The sequence below is a fragment of the Dasypus novemcinctus genome, chromosome 5 (assembly GCF_030445035.2).
Source record: "Dasypus novemcinctus isolate mDasNov1 chromosome 5, mDasNov1.1.hap2, whole genome shotgun sequence".
NCBI lineage: Eukaryota > Metazoa > Chordata > Mammalia > Cingulata > Dasypodidae > Dasypus > Dasypus novemcinctus.
This window is the reverse complement of record NC_080677.1, coordinates 41725646-41743185: the sequence shown is the minus strand read 5'-3', so window position 1 is coordinate 41743185 and position 17540 is coordinate 41725646. Positions and strand designations below refer to the sequence as shown.

General features: G+C 35.6%; 1 protein-coding gene across 6 annotated transcripts in view; it reads right to left on the bottom strand.

The window, feature by feature from the left end:
• Nucleotides 1-17540, bottom strand: part of SNX13 (sorting nexin 13) — a 162705-nt gene that overhangs the window by 82392 nt on the left and 62773 nt on the right. The window lies entirely within an intron of this gene.

Below are 17540 nucleotides of genomic sequence, written 5' to 3'. Positions count from 1 at the left end.
AATAGTTGAAGACTTCAACTCACCACTTACATCCATAGATAGAACTAGACAGAAGATCAACAAGGAAACAGAGAAGTTCAACAATATAATAAACAAGGTGGACTTGACAGACATATACAGAACACTGCACCCCAAATCAGCAGGCTATACATTCTTCCCAAGTGCTCAAGGTTCTTTTTCCAGAATACACCACATGTTGGGCCACAACACAGCTCTCAATAAATTCAAGAATATTAAAATTATACAAAGCACTTTCTCTGATCATAAAGGAATAAAGTTGGAAATCAATGATAGGTGAGAAAGGGGAAATCCTGCAAATATATGGAGGCAAAACAACATACTCTTAAACAATCAGTGGGTCAAAGAAGAAAAGCAAGAGAAATTAATACATATTTCAAGACCAATGAAAAGGAGAACATAACATGAAAACTATGTGATACAGTGAAGGCAGTGCTGAGAGGGAAATTTATAGACCTAAATGCCTAAATTTTAAGCTAAAATCAAAGAACTAACAGAACTGAGAAACTATAAAAAGAGCAAACCAATTCCAAAGCAAGCAGAAAGAAAGATTAAAGCAGAAATAAAGAACAGAATTAGAACAGAAATTGAGAACAATAACAAAAAATAAGAGTAAATCCACAAAACCAAAAGCTGGTTCTTTGAGAAAATCAATAAAATCAACAAGTCTTTAGTAAGACTAACAAAGAAAAAAAAGAGAGAAGCTGCAAATACAAAAAGTCAGGAAAGGGGACAAATTACAACTGGTCAACAGAAATAAAAGGGATCATAAGAGGAGATTATAAGAAAGTGTCAACCAACAAATTAGACTAGATGAAATGGACAAATTCCTAGAATGTACAAACAACCTACACTGACTCTACAAGAAATACAAGAACTCAACAAATCAATCACATCTGGAGGCCTAATTAGTCCTAAAAAATGTTCCAACAAAGAAAAGTCCAGGATAAGATGGCTTCACAGGTGAATTCTATCAAACATTTCAAGAATTAATACCAATCCTGTTTAAACTCTTCCAAAAAAAATAGAAAAGGAAGGAAAATTACCCAATACATTTTATGAAGCCAGAATCACCCAAATACATAAGCCAGATAATGAGCAAACCGAAGAGAAAATTTTTTTTAAAAATGCATTTACAATAGGAACAAAAAGACTCAAATATCTAGGAATTAATTTAACCAGTAATGTACAAGATCGTAGTCAGAAAACTAGAAAATACTGCTAAAAGGAATCAAAGACTTAAACAAATGGAAGGACATTCTGTATCAATGGACAGGAAGACTAAATATCATGAAAATGTCAATTCCACCCAAATTGATTTGCAGATTCAATGCAATACTAATCAAAATTCCAACAGCCTATTTTCCAGAAACAGAAAAGTTAATCACCAAATTTATTTGGAAGGCAAAGGGTCCCAAGTAGCCAAAAGCATCCTAAAAAAACAGAAGAGTAAACTTGGAGGACTCACGTTCCCTTACCCTGAAGTATTATATTATATATATATATAAACTGTATTATAGAACTACAGTGGTCAAAACAGCATGATATTGGCATAAGGATAGACACACTGATGATCAAACTGAGGGGTAGTAATAGACCCTCACCTCTACAATCAACTAATTTTCAATAAGCCTACCAAGCCCACTTTTCTGGGACAGAATAGTCTCAATAAATGGTGTTTGGGGAACTAGATATCCATAACCAAAATAATAAAATAAAACCCCTATCTCACTCCCTATACAATAATCAACTCAAAATGGATCAAAGACCTAAATATAAAAGCCAGGACCATAAAACTACTAGAAGAAAATGTAGGGAAGCATTTTAAAGACCTTGTGGTATGGGGTGGTTTCCTGGACCTTATATTCAAGCATGAGTAACAAAAGAAAAATGGATTAATAGGAACTTCTCAAAATTAAATACTTTTGCACTTCAAAGGACTTTGTCAAGCGTGAAAAGGCAGCTAACTCAATGGGAGAAAATATCTAGAAATCACAAACCTGATAAGGGTTTAATATCTAATATATAAAGCAATGCTACAACTCAACAATAAAAATATAAACAACCCAATTTAAAAATGGGCAAAAGACTTGAATATATATACATTTGTCCAAAGAGGAAATACAAATGGCAAAAAAAAAAAACATAAAAAAAAGTTCAACACCACTACCAATTAGAGAAATGCAAATCAAAACTACAATGAGATATCAGAATGGCAGCTACTAAAAGGACAGAACTACAAGTGTTGGTGAGGATGTGAAGAGATAGGAATGCTTATTTACTGCTGGTGGGAATGTAGAATGGAACAGTCACTATGGAGAACTGGCAATTCTAAAGAAGTTGAATATAGATTTGTCATGTGACCCAGCAATACAACTAGGTATATACCCAGAAGAACTGAGAACAGTGACACAAACAGACATCTGCACATCAATGTTCATAGCGGCATTATTCACAATTGCCAAAAGATGGAAACAACCCAGTGCCCATCAACTGATGAACGGATAAACAAACAGTGGTGTACAGGCACAGCTGTAAGAAGAAATGAAATCATGATGCATATGACAACATGGATGAAAGTGGAGGCTATTATGTTGAGTGAAGCAAGCCAGGCACAAGATGACAAATACTGTATGATTATTTCATAATAATGAACAAAATATTATGGGCAAACTGATGGGAGTTAAAGCTAAAATATAAGTCACCAGAATCAAGTATGTAGATAGAAAATGGAAAGCTAAGGTTTAATCTGTGCAGATTGATAAAAAGTTGTTTGTAAATCTTTGGAAATGAATAGAAAAGGTGAAAGCACATCTAGGATTTGTAATTAGCAGAGCGAACATATGGCTATAACAGTGGTTTGTATTTTGTTGTTTTTTGTTTTTTTTTTTTTGAGTAATGAAAATGCTCTAATATTGATTAAAGAGATGAATGCACAACTTGGTGATTATAACAAATGCCAATGATAGCATATTTTAGATAAACTGTACGGTTTATGAACAAAAAATAATAATAATGTGGGTTGGGAGAAAAATACACCAAATGTAAAGAAATGGGCTATTGTTAGTAATATTTTGATGATGCCATTTCATAGTTTATAACAAATGTTTCACAGCAATGCAAGATATTTGTGGAGGGTGATGTATGGGAGTCCTGTATGATTTTATGCATGTTTGTTTTGTAAATTCACAACCTTTACTATACACTTAATATTTATGTATGTTCATGTATGAGTGATGTACTGCAATAAATTATTTCCAAATGGAAAAAGAGAAGAGTTGTATATTAAGTATACAGTACTATTGGGTTTTGCGTTTACCATTTTAGTTACCTTTACTGAAGACCCTCATTTCTTTACACTTCTCTAAGCCACTCGATCCTGTCTTTTTCTTTCAGCTTGTAGAACTGTCTTTGGTAATTCTTGTAGGGCAAATCTTTTGTTGACAAACTCTCTCAGTTTCTGTTTAATTGTAAATACTTTATAAACTCTCCCTCATTTTTGAAGACAGCTTTGCCAGATAAAGAATTTGGAGCTGGCAGTTTTCTGCTTTCAGTACCTTAAATATGTCATACCACTGCCTTCTCACTTTCATGGTTTCTGATGAGAAATCAGCATAAAGTCTTATTGAGGATTCACTGTATGTGACAAATCACTTTTCTCTGACTGCTTTCAGAATTCTCTTTATCTTTGGCATCTGACATTCTAATTAATTAGTATGTGTCTCAGGGTAGGTCTATTATGGTCTATTGTTCGGAGTATGCTGGGCTTCTTGGACATGTATATTTTTATCTTTTCTAAAAGCTAGAAATGTTTGGCCATTATTTCCTCAAACATTCTTTCCACCCCTTTTCCCCTTCTCTTCCTTTTCTGTGACACCCATGATGTGTATATTTGGATGCTTCTTATTGTCCCTCAAATCCCTTAGACATTACTCAATTTTTTCTACATTCTCTATCTGTTCTTCCGATTATATGAGTTCGATTGTCCTGTCTTCTATTTCACTGATTCTACTGCCTGTTCAAATTTGCTCTTGTATGACTCCAGTGTATTTTGTTTGTTTCTTTATTTTTTAATAAAACTTTTTTAAAGTTAATAGATGACATAGAACATTACATTAAAAAAATAAGAGGTTCCCATATGACCCACACCCCACTCCCCCACCTCAATCATTTTTGTAAATTGTTTTTTTGAAGATACTTAAATAACAAAAAAAGATTACATTATAAAAAACGTAAGAGGTTCCCTTATACCCACTATCCCCCCACTCCACTCCTCCCACACCAACAACCTCCCCCAACATTGTGGCACACTCATCGCACTCGGCACACACATTTTGCAGCACTGCTGCACCACGTGGATAATAGTTAACTCTGTAGTTCACACTCCCCCAGTACATTCAGTGGGTTATGGCAGGATATATAATGTCCAGCATCTGACCCTGCAATATCATTTAGGAAAACTCCAAATTCCCAAATATGCCCCCTCATCACATCTCTACTTCCCACTCCCTGCCCTCAGGACCTAGTGTGGCCACTTTCTCCCCATCAATGGTAAAATTTCTTCTACTAGTAGTCACAAAGGTTTTATAGTAGAATATCAGTAAGTCCACTCTAATCCATATTTTATTCCTCCATTCTGTGGGCCCTGGGATAGTGATGTCCACTCCACCTCTATATCAAGAGGGAGATTAGATTCCACATGGATGATGGATGCAATTCTCTTGCTTGCAGTTGTAGGCACTCTCAGTTCCCTAGTGTGGTGATGGACCATCTTCACCTCCCTGTTAGCTGACCTGCTTAAGTCCAACGAACCAGAGGGTAGGATTGCAACTCTGCTGAAGCTCAGGGCCCAGCTGGCACATGGACAGTCCAGAGATTCAAGTCTCCTGAGTATACAACAATGTTAGCACCAACCAAAGGTTCATTAAAAGTGACAGAAGAGGCATGAGTGTGATGAAGTTGGACTCAGATGTCCAACTTCATTACACTCAGGAACATAAATTCCAAAGTAGGGCCCACTGATATGGTACTGAGCTCCAGAGCTATCTGCCATGTCCATATCCCTATGGGTCTCTGAAGCCCTCAGGAGAACCAGTACCTGGGATTGTATGTACTCTGGCTATTTCTGGAGTCATCCTGAGGAGTGCATAAACGTGATCCCTCTGATGACCTCCTGACTCTTTTTTGAAGACTCTTAGCCATAAAAACTCATTTGACTTTGCCATTTCCCCTTTTATTCTAGGTCAAAAAGCAGTTTTTAACACTCGATCCTACACATGGGCTGAGATATTCTGCTGGTCTGAGTTGACCCTTTTATTCAAGGTCTTTTTCTATTTACATCACCAGCTGGTACTTGGCAGTAATCGCTCAGCACCAGGGAGGCTCATCCCTGGGAGTCATGTCCCACACTGGGAGAAATGTAATGCATTACATGCTCAGTTTGGCTTAGAGAGTGGCCACATTTGAGCAACATGGAGGTTCTCAGGAGGTAACTCTCAGGCACCCTGCAGCTCTAGGCCTAGTGTATATTTCAGGCATATAGACTCATAAGCATAGTCTAGTGTATTGTTAATCTCCATTAATGTGCCTTTCAACCCCATAATTTGTTATGTTCCTATTTATACTTTCAAATTCTTCTTTATGCTCACATTGTCCTCTTAATATCCTCTAGCTATTTATCCATATTTTCCTTCATTTCCTTGAACTGATTCAGAAGATTTTTTTGAAATTCTTTGATTAGTTTTTATACCTTCTGTGACCTTGACTGAGTCATATCTTCCTGTTTCTTAGTATGGCTTATCTCTTTTTGCTGATGTCTGGGCACCTGTTTATCTCAATGAGTTAACTCAAAGTCCATCTCTCCCTCTTGTCTAGGGTTTTACTGTTGATTTACTTTGTGTTAAGGCTGCTTTTTCATGCTTAGTCCAACCCATTCTGGACCTTTACCGCTATTCTTCATCTGATTCTTGTCTTGCCCTGGACATGAGGTACAATTTTTAAGATTGCACTTTTTGTGGGACCGTTTCACCTCCAGGAGAGAGCTTTCTGTCCTCTGTTCCTTCTTCAGGAATCCTATCTGTTTTCTCTGTTCTTGTGCAGAATTTTCTCCCCAGTTCCTTTCACTTGTTTAAATTCTCTCCCTCACTCAGCACGTCATTTTCCTAATACTATTCAGTTTTGAGACCTGTGCTGTCTTACAGCAGCTCAGTTTCTTCCCCATTTTTTCCTGTGATGCTTTTCTGCCTAAGTTTTCTTCCCCTTTAGGGCATCCCTCTCCAGGCACCTGATCAGGTCAATCCAGAGAGGTAGGTCAATTGGGCAAGGACTGTTTTGTGTTTAGGTAGTCCAGCAAACAGAGATTGGATTGAATGTGCCTACCTTTGCCAACCATTGTACCATGGTATCTTTTTTCCCCACCCCCTTGGGACCCTTTTGCATGCAACACTCCTCAGGGGATTGTGTTCCACTCTGGGTCTCTGAGAACTCAGGTCCATATGCCTAGATATGCATGGGATTCTAACTCGTTGATGGGAGTAGCTCTATAGTCTGCAACCATGGCAGAAGGGACCCAGGCCATGCTGCATCTATGTGACTTACAAGCTGCAAAGGGACCAACTGAGTGGAAGGGGCCCAGATTGGTGACTCTGAGGAGGGAAATCTTCTGCCTGTTCTTGGAAAATTTTTTTTCTTTGATTCAGCATTTGTGGAGTCCTTATCCAGTCTCCGTCATCATCCAGAATTTCATTTAAGTGAGATTTGTCCTTTTTTGGGGGGGATTCTGAAGGGACACTTTTCCAGATCATGTCTTACATTGCCATTTTGGTAATGTCATTACAGCTGACTTGTGATAACCTTAAAACTTGTCATAATGCTCGGGGCATCATTAAATATGTCTTACAAAAATAATAGCAAACACTCACTAGCTATAGGTCAGATAAAAGAAGTAGTATTTTAGAATTGGGACCATTTCAAAAAGAGCCTAAAGTTTTGCTTATAACCATGCACAGAAATAGGGAGAAGTTAATTAAGTGACATATTGTAATTAAAAGATATAAATTGAATGGGCTGTATTTAAATAATGGAAGTAAAGACACAGGAATCAGCAGAAGTGGGGGAATAAGCACGTAGACTTGCCTGATAACTTTTTGGTGGTAAAAGCAATCTTCACTTTCATGGCTGAATACTTACCTGGAAAAGATGCTTTATGACAAAATGATAAAAATTAAAATATGATTTTCCCACAGACCTAACGCCACATTAATTTTTTAACAGAAATTAACACTAACACCTCATTTTAAAAATAGTAAGACTAGTATAGTATGCTGGATACTGTATTACACACACATATACACAAACACACTCTTAAGGCTTCCATAAAGGCATATAAATCAAAAAGGGTAACATAATAACCAATAACATAAAATTATGATAATATTACATTAATCTCTTCTATAAAGTATTTAATTTTCTACATAAAGAAGCAGTAATTGAAAGAAAACTTTAGTATAATAGAATTCATACTTTTTCTGGGTAGATTTTGAACGCATGTATGAGGACATTTTGAGCACGCTTTATTCTACTAGAGGGCTTTTTGACCATTTAATCCACAGACATCTTACTGCAAGAAAAAGCTGATGGCCTCTGAGAAAGATGAAATTCCTTCTTCTTTCCTTGATACCTTTATCAAGTAGTACCTTCCTCCCTTCACCCTCAAAATTCATAATTTTATAAGATATACTCTTTAAAATATATAAATCTTTACTTATTTCCATCTGTCAAGGGTCCTTGAAGGACTACTTTGTTTCAGTGTCAAAAGCATTAGTCTGAATTGAATTTGGGTAAAATTAAAGGACCAGAATTGTCAGTTTGATCCTAAATATACTAAATCAATTTCTTCCCTTCTCTCCTCCATTTATAAATACTTAAGTAATACCCTAAATATCTCTCTAGAGCACCTTCCCCCGCTCTTTTATCAACCACTTTAAGAATTTAGTTATAAAGGATGAATATAAAAGAGACTAATGTGATATTTTTCACAAACATTCCTTAATTTAAATTTACAGTTCACCACTACCATAATTCTCAAGAATATGAGGAATTCCTCTTTTACAGGAGCTAAATTAGCAACCACACAAGCAAATAGGTCTCATTACTTCAAGGTTACAAATCTGTCTGCACCCTTCACTTGGCTACACTGCCTCCCAGTCATGTACTAGAGCAGGAGTGCCAACTGTGCACATCCTTCTCTAACTGGTTTGCAGTGACCACCCACTAAACTTGAAATCCATTGTGGTGGGAGTATTTATGCTTTGAAATGTAACGAATCCAGGCTTCCTCCCCTTCAGAGCCAATCTATAAATATTTATCAGTGAATCCTGCTCTGGTTTGCATATCCTGATTCACATGTAGTAAGATGGAGAACAGGTCAGAAGCCAGGGAATAGGAGCTCTAGCCCCACATCATTCACATGAGTGGCTGGAAGCCCCCAATCAAATTTCTCTCCATTGTCCTGTTCTCTCAAATGCTTCTGAGTCTGGCAAAAGACCACCAGAAATCAACAACAGCAGAGGTAGTGATGAAAGACTGAGGGAAACACAAAGGATAGTTATATGTGGTGCTTATTATGAAATAACCAACCATTTCTAAATGTTACTTGCCTATTTATTTAAACCGCAAGTTTCTGAACTGTGTGGTTTATGTTTTGCTTATTTGCAAATAGCTGTGATCCAACTTGTTGTGAGCCCCAGACTAGGATAGTGCCTAGTATAAGTTACATATTCAAGAATCTTTACTGAACAAATTATTAAATCAATCATAAATTTCCAAAGTACCAAACGAAGATGATTACAGTGATCTCACATTCTGAAAGTTAAGGGAAAGAAAACAGATATTGTAAGTTCAAGATCCAGGAAGAAATATAACGAAAAAGCATTATTGGGTTGTTTTTTTTTTCCAGGAATTATATATTTTTTAAGTAATCATAGTAGTAAACAAGTTAGACCTGTGGTGAAAGATGGTGAAGACAAAAACACTGGTTAGTAGGAGTCTGGGGCAGTAATCAGGACATTAAATAAGGGAAGATCCCCCTGACCTGGCTACGATTCAGAAGAAAGGGTGACTCATGGTCATATCTCAGCTCTAAGCCCATTCTCTATTAATAGTTTAGCATATATCATTCCAAACTCAAAAATTATTAATTTATGTAAAATCCCTAAGAAGAGGAGAAACTTGAGAGAACTGGATGATGAATTTCATATTAAGAATAAAAAAGAGTAGGACTAAATAATGAATCCATTATTAGGGGAGGACAGAATAAGCCTAAAGCAATAATGACAAAAGGGAGCTAAGCTAGACAGACCTAATCAGGATTAGAGCCTGTAGTAATACAGTCCCCTATGTTAACACATCTAGAAAAGACAAAAGTAGATTTACTAAAATTCAAAAGATCTTAATCATGTTAACATATTCATTCTTAATATTACTATTACCAGGAAACATATATATTACATATATATATTTGGCATACCGAAGGCCCCAAACATGGAAATGTGGTACCAGTTATAGGAATGTTCTTAACTGAAATGTGAAACAGTAAGCAGGAGTTTAATGAGGAAGAAAAAAAAAACTTTCAAATCAAGTCTTTTAATCCCCACACAGATTTATAAAACTATAGATTATGTTTCAGCATTAACAGTAGTAGTTTGGCTAATCAAGTAAAACAGTTTAAAAGTTTCATGGATAAAATGTTTATAACCATCAAGAAAAGATTAGTCTGATAAAGGTCTTAGAGGCATCCTTTCAGATCATGTGGAAATATAAATGCAAGGTTTAAACAGACTTTATTATCACCCTTTAAAATCCCCTACTATTAAAACAATAGATCAGAGGAGTACTTTTAATCCCAATGTACATTAAATCCAGTAAGAAATTCCACATATTTTAAAAAATAACTCCTCAAATGGTATTCAGAATGTGGTGTGTAGTAGCAGATTATATGTGTGAGTGTTTGGGTGTGAGAAGTGAGACTGAAAACAAACACATCAAGATTAGTACCAATCTGACCAGGGACTATTAGTATTTCAGAACTGAAAGGGAACACAAATAATTAGCAAAGCCCCTCATTTCTCAAAGCCAGAATTTAAACTACTTATTCTAGTGAGAGCAAGGTTTTGCTGAACAAGTTAGGATTCCTAACTTCCTATGAAGTGTTCTCCCTAGTACACCATACCTTAATAACAAAGCAAAGGAAGCAGACTTGGCCCAGTGGTTAGGGCGTCTGTCTACCACATGGGAGGTCTGTGGCTCAAACCCGGGGCCTCCTTGACCCGTGTGGAGCTGGCCCATGCGCAGTGCTGATGCACGGCAAGGAGTGCTCTGCCACACAGGGGTGTCCCCCGTGTAGGGGACCCCACGCGCAAGGAGTGCGCCCCATAAGGAGAGCCACCCAGCGCAAAAGAAAGTACAGCCTGCCCAGGAATGGTGCCGCACACACAGAGAGCTGACACAACAAGATGACACAACAAAAAGAAACAGATTCCCGTGCTGTTGACAACAACAGAAGTGGACAAAGAAGAACACGCAGCAAATAGACACAGAGAACAGACAAGCGGGGTGGGGGGGGGAAGGGGAGAGAAATAAATAATCAAATCTTAAAAAAAAAAAAAAAAAAAGGCAAAACCTCCTGACTAATGAAAGTTAGAAACAAATAGGTGGAAATGGAGAAAGACATAGTCATACAATTTTATAAAACCATATTAAAGGATATGGCATTTAGTGAGCGCTAATACTGTGTAAGTCCAGTTCTATATCCTGTTTTTCAATGTTTCAAAGAGGTCAAAGATCAGATGTTCTAAAAGCTTTGATCTCAAGATGTAATGAGTAACTTATTTAGAGGAACACACATGAATCATATCCATTTTAGAGGGTGAATATAAAGAACATAGAGCTGGAATCCTTTAGAAAGCTACAGGAAAGTGAAAAAAAAAAATAACCTGGAGCCAAGTGTGTACTCTTTTAAGTATAATGTTAAGTATTAAAAAACTAAGTTCAAAAAAAATTAAAATTAAAAACAAAAGCAAAAAAAATTAAGTTCATTCTGTTAACTATTTTAAAATGCAAGAGTTTTAGTAAAATTCATCGGATAAATTAAATGTTCACAAACCCAATAGTGAAGCACATGAAAATTTTGTGGGAAAAAAAATTAACATGGAATTCACAAATGGAAACTAGATTAATAAGAATTGTTTTCACTACTCCATTATGTATAATGCACTTTACTAGATACTAGCTTCAAGATCACTCCCCAAAATATACAGAGACAATGGCTCCCTTTAGGAAACATAACACCTACAATAGAAATAAAGTCCTTATATGTTCATAAGAACATAAAGAGTAGAGAAGAGACACAGGCAAATGACTTGTTAAAAAATTTTTTAAATGTCATATTAATACTCATTACCAAATGTTTCTATTTGTCCCTCACTATTAAATATATGGCTATTTTATAAAACATAATCTTTCTTTAGATTTTCTGAGTCAGCTATAATCAACCCAAAACCCGTAATCCAAAGATCACTGTTAATGTTTTAGTGATTTTCTTTTAGTTTCATTGTTTTGCATAAATATTTACAGTGTTTACACAACTGAAATTATATACTACTTTGTATATTTTTATTCTACTATATGTCCTATATAATTAATAATATTTAAAACTGTTAATGGCTACACTAATGTTCAAATTTAGAGACTGACAAATGTTTTCTCTAAAGGGCCACAGAGCAACTATTTTAGACTTTGCAGAAAGTTGTCTCTGCCACAAATACTGAATTCTGCAGTTGTGCCATGAAAGCGCCATAAATGATATGGAAACAAATGAGCATAAATATCCAATAAAACCATATTTACAAAACAGACACTGGAACAACTCAATAATAAAAAGAAAGGGAACCCAGTTAAAAAGTGAGAAAAGGCTCTAAATGGACATTTCAGCAAGAAAGATACACAGTCAATAAGGACATGAGAAGATGCTTGGTATCATTAACTATCAAAGATATGCAAATCAAAACCAAATGAAATACCCTTCACACTCACTAGGATGGCTATAATCAAAAGACAAACAATAAGTGTGTACATGGATATGAAGAAACTGGAACTCTCATGCATTGCTGGTGGGAAGGTGACACTACTATAGAAAACAGGTTTGTGATTCCTCAAGAAGATAAATATAGAATTACCATATGACACTACAAGTCCACTTCTAGGTATATACCTGAGAAAAATGAAAGCATATGTCTATACTAAAACTTTTCACTAATAATCACAGCAGCATTATTCTAATAGCCAAAAAGTAGACACTCAAATGTCTACCAATTGATGAATGGGGAAAAAAAATATCCATACAATTGAATACTATTCAGCAATAAAAAGGAATGATATGGTACTTCCATCTGCACCCTGGGTGTGCTTCCATCCTCACCCCACCCACCCAAGCTGTAACACTGAGCTGTGGGCGAGCCTCCATCCTCGCCCCAGCCAGGCTAACTCCCAAGCTGTAACACTACAAACTCAAGCTGTAACACTGAGCTGTAATTAACTAAATATCTGGTGGCTGCATTAAAAAAAAAAAGGGAATGACATACTGATAACATGCTACAACATGAATGAACCTTAAAAACATGCTAAGTGAAAAAAGCCAGTCACAAATTCACCACATAATCCATATAAAATGTTCGCAATAGGCAAATCCATAGAAGCAGAAAGGAGAAGAGTGGTTGCCTAGGGCTGGAAGCTTTGGGTGGAAATGGGAGGGTGGTTGCCAACAGATATAGGGTGTCTTGGCAGGGTCATTAACATGAGGTGAGCGTTATACAACTTTGTGACTAATCTATAAGATAATAAACTGTATACTTTATACAGGTGAAATACACAGTATGGGAATTAAATCTCAATAAAGTTGTTTGTTTGTTTTAAAGGCAGGCAGCAGGTGCATTTTGGTCCATGGTCCTCAGCTTGCTGACCCCTAGTCTATTCTGTAGCTATAAACATTAGTTTACTTTCCCTTATTTTAAGTATTTAGATGGTCTCTAATAATTTTTTTTTACTCTACTGTAATAAATATGACAACAACCACCTTTCTGATTAATGTCTGTTTTGAACTAAGTATTCAAATGGCAAAATATATAAAATTGAAAAAAAAAAAAAAGTAAAACTTCACTGTCGCAAATGGCCACTACTGGAGTTACGTGTGCTCGCTTTTTGGGTAAGTAAAGGAGCATATCATTTATTTTCATTATTTCTATGGCAAAAGGAAGTGAGAAAAATGGTAAAACTTCAAGAACAAGTTCCCTGTCATTCTACAAACAATACCATTAGTATTATTAATATAACCATTCAATCTTGGAACCTACATATCTGTGTCCCCTCCCATCATGGGAAAACCCCTCATGAAGGAACACAGTGGCATTATAATATTATAATTATAATTATAATATAAATCTGCTAATCATGGGACTTTGGGGATCTGAGATGGAGGAATTTAGGAATCATATTTCACTTTCTAGAGCAGCCGCGTTCCCTGTTCACTTGTATCTATCACCTCATGGTTTCTACCAAATCATCTTTACCCCCTTTTCAAGAACTTAGCACACACACTACTGTGTTTTCCCAGCCTATCATTCATTCCTCTCTATCCATTCACAATACATCTAGTTTTCAGCCTCATGCTACACGAGGTCTTCACCAATGACTGGTCCATCTCTACAGCACACCTGCTTCTCAGTAACACATACAGGACTACTTTACTTTTCTCTGTATCATGAATTTTAATTTTACCTCCCCAAACAAAGCCAAGTCAAGGTCCAAGAATCTGTGTGTATATCCTAGGAACATAATAAATAAAAATAAAAATAATAACAAATTAACATTAATTGAACTTACTGTGACACACCCTGTAGTAAGTGTTTTACATGTACTTTTCTACCCATATAATCATTAAAACAACACTATGAGATAATTGCCCCTATTTTATTAATGAAGCGACTGAGGAAAAGAAAGTCAAATAACTTACCCAAAATATAATTTATTGGTTAACAAATACTTTATAGACTATTTCGCTCACATCATCTCATTTGTTCTTCATGACTTTTCATGTCTCTGTTTTACAGAGACATTAAGAAATTTTCTTTCATGTACACTAACTTAATGGTACAGGTAAAATTATACACTCTCCTGAAACCTAACCCAGAACTTTCTGTCCTATTTGAAGGGGGAATAAAAATATAAGAGTTATCATGGATTCATCTCCTGAAGCTCAAGCCACATTCATGCCCAGGTTCTAAAGAGGAGGAGATCTCAAGGGTGGTCTGGAGATACTTTCTGATACTAATGGTGAAATAAGGTGTTACCCTTACAAAGTACTCTTTCAAATGTGGTATCATTTAATCCTCACAGCAATCTGATAAGGAGATATGGGTTATTATCCCCAGACTCAAAGAATCTGCCTGTCTTACCCATTCAAGGCCATAAAGCTTAATAAGTAATAGAGCTAAAGCTCACATCTACCACTTTAGGCTCTTAAGTATGTTCTTTTCTTCCTACTACTGCTCCTACACTCCAATTCAGGATATATGTTTTATGCTAGCATTCTCTAATTGTTTCTCTAAGTTGATGAATAAATATGAACACAAGTATTTGGTATTTCTAAAATTTTTTTGGATTCACAGGTCCTTTTTTTTCCTTTCAATTAAAATTTACAGAACTACTCAAAAGAAAAAAAAAACAGTTTTGTATACTTTTTCAGAGTTTTTTGGTCCCCTGGTTAAGAATTCCATTGATTTTAAGGGGAAATAAAGGGGTGTGTTAACGTATATTACTTTTTTATGTTTCACAATGCATGGCAATCAGCACATAACAAGGATTTTAAAAGTACTTAAATGATGGTAAACAGACCAAATTTTCTCAATACTGGCATTGGAAACAGACATGCTAAGAGTACATTTTAAAAGTAATAAAAAAAGCCAAGGCAGGACAAAAATTTTAAAATGCAGAGAGAAGGCACAAAGAAACAATTATGGAAACTTACTGTAGCTAAGTACGGGATTTACTTGACATTATCTTTCAGCCTCAGAAAACAGCCTCAAAACCAAAGATTTAAGGAGAGAAGTAAAGCCTTGACATTGAAACACAAGGAGGGAAAATGGATACTATACTATCTTGAAGATGATCATGGAGGGTTTGAAAATTGGCACACATTTGTCTCCATGTTTTGGCTTTTTAAAAAAACTGAACTCCAGCCTTAAAGAAAGAGTCATGAGCATTGGCTAGAAATGTTAGTTTTCAGGTCACCCCAAAACTATATCAGCTTTAATTTCTAATGTATTAAATATTATAAACCACGTATTCTGAGAATAAAAGCAAAGTAGATTAGCCTTTGTAAAGTATTAATGAATTCAAATAAAGATAATTTTGACAAAAAAAAAGTAGTATTAGCCTTTTACAGATGAGGAAAATAAGGCTCAGAGAAGCTGATTAATTTGCTCAAAACAAGAAAAGCAAAGCAAAGATTTAAATTTAGGTGAGTCTCGGCTGGAAGAAAGCTGGATAAGTTCCTGTGTTACTGAAGGGAAAAAAAACTTAAGACATGAAGTGAAAAGAAAAAGTGGTTAAGGGAATCAAAAACAGGGAAAGCCTTGCAAGATTGGAAATACTAAAATGAACAACCTAGATCGTAATATATCTGAAGGAAAATGGGGTAAAGAACACTAAACTTTTAAGAACAATCTAATCTAATTCCATTTCTTAACTCATAGGATAATCTTGGACTAACCACTTAACTTTTTCTGGACCTTAGCTTCATCATCTGTGAAATTATGGGTGTTGGATGGCATAAAAATTTAACTTTCTAAATTCCATCACAAATTTCAAAACACTTTCAAGTATTATGATTTTAATTTTATTCTACTGACCAGAGAGTTTGATTCAGTGCTTATCCCCAGCACCTGGCTGGTTCAAAGTAGGCACAAAATATAATAGTTGAATGAATAGATTAATTTGATCCTAATAACCCTGTGAGGAATACAAAGCAGGGCAGGTATTATTACGCTTATTTCACATATGAGAAAAACTGAGGTTCAAAGAGGTTAAAACACTTGCTCATAATCTCATATCAAAGTGGTAGAGGCAGGAATCAAACAATTACTAGTTCAAAGTTCTTTCCAAGTCTAAAATTTGCTAGATTTTTATATACTCTTTTGCAGTCAGACACAAAACTCTACTTATTCCCATCCTTTCAAGGAAAGAAAATCATTAGTGCTATAGAAAGCACTGAGTGAATAATTACTCAAAAGAGTTGTCTGAAAGAATACCTAACACTCAATCTTGCATATTACGTAAAGGAGAGGAGGTAAAATCCAATTTTTTACTTTCTTTCTATCAATTATATTTTTCTATGTTTCTACAGTGAGTCTACGTACATCTTTAATCCTGGCTGGCTTCTTTGCAAATGCTTGCTAATCTAAAGCTTTAATATCAACTAAGTAATAGAGGAAAGGTATGGACAGAGCGTTATGTGGCTGGAAATATCTATGCACACACATGGCAACAGCCCTAGGGCAAAGCTCTATTCTCCAAGACTCTCAGAATTACAAAACTGAATTTAAAGGACCTAAGTGGGGAAGGGAAGGAACTGGGTGGAGACCAATACCTTCACATTTGACAGTTTAGTCATGACAATGGCATATAGCCTCTTGCCTTAAGTCTATAGGCTAGTGGGAAAATCTCTGTGTGCTTCTGGGTAGCATATTCTTTAAAAAAAAAAAAAAGTTTGCTAACTCAAAAATCCTTTTTGAAAAAAATAAATTTTTGAAAAAATTTAATTTTTTACGTTTTTCTTTCAATATAAATACATAAATAAATAATTTCTGGCTGGAGTACAAGTTTTCCCTTTCATGTAACATTGCTAATTAATAACAAAAGAAGGCTTTCAAAAATAAAAATGGAAGTCCACCTCATAGTTAGCATGTAATGGCCCCCCAAACAACATCAAGTAGCTTAAGCACAAGGAAACAGGTCAAAACATATTCCTGTATTCTCTTATGGGAAGCAGTAAATAGTGGGTTCTGTATATTTTACAAAAGGAAAATTTCTTAATACACACTCATCAAAATATATTTCTCTTCTGGGGGAAAAAAAAATCCTGAATATTTTCCACTGACTTATGTTCCTTTGGTTCCTTCTCCTCCCACTATGAGTTTTATTAGCTAAGTGCCAACAGTGAGAGAGCAATTATACTGAAACTGCAATGAGAGAGAACAGTTACTGAAACTAATCTGTTTCCATAAAACTTAAATAAAACAGAGTATCTGGGGATGAGGGGAAAAAATTATCAATAAATAGAGAAAAACACTTTGGAAAGTCACTTGATTGGACCCAGAAGAGGAAACTGGTCTAAGACAAAGAAAGCAAGGGTTGATCAAGATAAACATTCTGTAGAAATCTCAAGCCTGGGGTAATTTAAAGATTTTAAT